This window comes from Egretta garzetta, unplaced genomic scaffold (genome assembly GCF_000687185.1).
Source record: "Egretta garzetta isolate BGI_Z169 unplaced genomic scaffold, ASM68718v1 scaffold81, whole genome shotgun sequence".
NCBI lineage: Eukaryota > Metazoa > Chordata > Aves > Pelecaniformes > Ardeidae > Egretta > Egretta garzetta.
This window is the reverse complement of record NW_009258671.1, coordinates 6,853,938-6,857,692: the sequence shown is the minus strand read 5'-3', so window position 1 is coordinate 6,857,692 and position 3,755 is coordinate 6,853,938.

Genomic DNA, 3,755 nt, shown 5'->3' with positions numbered 1-3,755 from the left:
CAACAGAGCAGGGCTCTTCCCTCCCCGTGGAGTGAACCCACCCCATACATGGGTACCCACTCACCTGGAGAGACTCAGGGTGATGCTGGGAGATGTCCCTAGGCTCACCCCAAACAGAAGGACCTGTCCCCAGCTTGTCGCAGGTCCTTGGGGCTGGTGCTGATGGCTTGTCTGTGGGCTCAAAAGCAAGACCAGGATGGGGCGAGGCTCCCTGGGGAGACCACAGAGATATCCAGAGTGGGGGTGCCCATGGTGAGAGGCTGCTCGGGGAGCCCCACCACAAGTGGCATGAAGTGGCAGGGACGAACTGACTGTGGGAAGCAGAGGAATCAATGACAAAAGAAAGGTAATCGGCAGCCAACACACATCTCTCTGAAGCAGCTCTCCGTTCATTTTAAAATATCAGGTAACAGATGCAATCAGAATGGCTGCGCTGTGAAACAGCCTTATAAAACAGTAGAAGAAATATAAATATGGGTTTAATTGCCCACTACACTTAAATTGCTTTATCCTGTGTAACTTCATTATTTCTAGAAAATTTGGCCCAGGCCATTATGGTGGGAGGTAAAGTTTGCAGGAGCCTATGAAATTTCCCACTGCAGCAGCAGCTGCCGCCTGCCGGGGCAGGTTATTACACAGCGTAGATGAGAATATTTCTGTTTGCGCAAAGCCCTCCGTCAGCATGTTGGTAGCGAGGCGCGGCGCCGTGCAGCTGGGAGGCAGCTGGGACCCGACCATTGCTTCTTCGCGTCCCTTCTGTCTCTCAGTGGAGGTGCAGCACCACCAGTCTGCAATGGATGGGGACAAGCCTCTCTCTGAGACCTACAGCAGGTGACACCAGGGTGAACTGGCTCTGCACTGCACCGAAGTCCAGACAGAGTGACCTACCGCACGCCATCGGCTTCGGCCCCATGCACCTGCAGTCAAGGTCCCCGACAGGGCACAGGCTGCGGCGTCCCCAGCCGTTCCTCCATGAGCAGGGGGCACTTGTTGGGGAAAGGCGCCCCAGGGCCCTCTGTGACCTTCCCACCGCTCCAGTGGCCTCTGTGGAAAGGTTTGTACCACCAACGTGGAGAGCCTCTCCTATTCCCATGAGGCACTCATCAGGGAATGAGGGCAGCTCCAGCTGCCAGCCCAGACCCACAGTGAGACCACAGGTGGGCTGAGATTGTGGTGGGGAGCCAGGGCTGTGCTGGTGGGAGGGTGCCTCAGTGTCACCTTCATCTCTCCCCAGCCTTTGCTGGGTACTGCACGGCTCAGCTGGTGGGGTAGAGCATTTTCCTTACCCTGATTTTGCAGTTTAGTGCTACCATAAGCCATTGCAGTGTGTTTATAGCATCCAGCATTTTCCCATCTGGCCCTGCCCAAGCTGCTCATCCCACCCAGAAAGCAGAAAGCATTAAAAGAAAAATGTAATGAGAGTAAGTGAAATGGCAAACCTGACTGGGTCGTCATTTCCTATGGCTGTGCCCTGCCCTCCCACCCCACCTTCTGTGGCTTGCTGCAAGCCAGCAGCACAACCTCATGGTGCAGCACTGTTTCCCAGGCAAAACAAGGGAAGAAGCAGCCACGCTACCAGGTGGATGAACGGCCTCTTCCCCAGTGGTGGGAAGTAATTTGTCTGCTAACCAGGCCCGGACTGCACTGAATCAGGGCAAACAGGATGAGTGCGAGGGCATGTTGTGCGCTGGCCCGGTGGCAGGCAGCGAGGTTAATTACTCTGCTCGGTTTTAGCCCATCGTGCTCTAGAGGGAGAATGTGCTTCACTGGGTGGGGGAACAAAGCCGACCAGTTAGTGGAAGAGAAAAGCCTGTTCCTTCAATCTGTTTGAAAGCTTTTGGTACATCAAAGTCCTGGCAAGAAGCAACGTCTGATACAATTGTTGTGGACACTTGCAAAGGTTTTGATAAAGACCTTTGTGAAAGAGCTGTTCTGGAGAGGCCCAGAAGAGCCATGGGTTAGGCACCAGCCAAGAAACAAAAACCCCGAAAGCAGGATGAGGACTGGGCAAATGTCACATGGTTCCGTACCCCACCCAGCAGCGCCCCATCCCCTACATTATTACCCCCCAAAATCCTGAAAAAACACAGAACAGACTTGAATAAAGACCAGGAGAGAAAGTCGCAGGGAACTGTGTCCAAATGCTCGATAGGAAGGAACAGGAGGTCCTCCTCTGGCATCGCTGCCTCTCACCAGCTCCCAAAGGACACATCAAAAAAGAGAGGAGGGGAGCATTTCTGAGATGGGAAAGTAAGAGGGTTAGAAATAGAGTCTAGCTAGAATTGAAATTATTTTCATTTCTCGGCAAAGTGAGTAAAAAGCAACATAATGGCAGTCTACAAAATAACGAATGGCACAAAGAAGGTACATATAAGTACTCCTATTTACACTTTTCACATAAAAAGAGAACAAAGGGACAGTCAATAAACCCGAACAGCAGCAACACGTACAAGGATAAGCGAAATACTGTTGTTCTAATGCACTGTGCACAATCACCCGGGGAGCTCACTGTTCCAAAATATCGCTAAAATCGCAGATGCAGAGAGACTTTCAAAAAAGGGACAGGAAGGTACCTGAAAGAAAAGAGCATTTCCAGTTGTATTTGCTATATGTGAGTTACATTAGCAGTGAGCAATAATATGGGGTTTTAAGAGAGAAATTCTCATACAAATAAGAATAAATGGGAGGGGGGCAAAGATCCCCCCGGGCAGATAAGTCCAAAAATTGCCTTCTAAGGAATGTCTCATTCCTCCTTCCTCTGAAGCACTTATGTTGGCTACCAGCAGCAATCAGCAACTGGAGAAGATGAGCTGCTTCTCCTGATCCCCTCCGGCTCCCTCCTGCAGCAAGGCCAGAGCACCTTCCCCCCATGCTCTGTCCCATGCATCATCCAGAAATGGGGGCGTTCACCTTCCCTCCCCACAGCCTCCTCGCCCGCGGAGCACCCAGCCAGGCCAGCCCAGCCTGCTGCTGCCACCAGCCTCGCTCCCTGCAGCGACTTCCTTGAAGACCATTATAGTTTTGGGGTCTCTGGCTTCGGGGGCTGCCAAGTAGCATCATCTGAAAGCCTAAATCTCGCTCCCCAGGCCGAGGTGCAGCTGCCGTGGGTGGGGGCTGCTTGGGGAAAGGCAGCTGCTTGGGCGGGTGCCGCATCCCAGCTTGATCGTCCCTTGTAGTCAAGGAACATTTCACATCCTCAGCCATATGTGACTGAGAGAGGTAAAAATAATCCTCTTTCTTTTTTTTTTTTTTTTCCCATTGACATGCAGTGATATCTCCCCTATTCGTCGTCAAAATGAACAGAAATTAATCGCAGTAACGCTTCTGCCTGGTGATGGGGATGCACGCGTTGGTGATACACGTCGGCACACCTTCAGGAGCGATGGTGCCTGGGTAGGTACCAGGGAAGGTCAGCAGTGGGGAGGTGGGAGAGGAAATTACTTGAGCGAGCATCCCTGAATTTAAATAGAGCCGACAATTGCAAAACTGTGCTTGTGGAAACCTTCCTTTTCATGGCCTCGTGAATCTGAGGCACAAGATTTGAGGCATAAAGCCTGGGCCTTGACTGGGCCCACAAAGTTAAAATAAAAGTAATAGCCGCTTTGCCTTAATCTCCCTCTCTGTGAGGGTTGTGTCCTTATGCTCAACGCAGAGCACGAACCTTTCTTCCCCCTGACTGCCGCCCGCTCCTGAAGAACAGCATCCTGGTTCCCAACTGCTTCGCAGCAGCACTCCCTCATGTTGGCTTTTCCCTA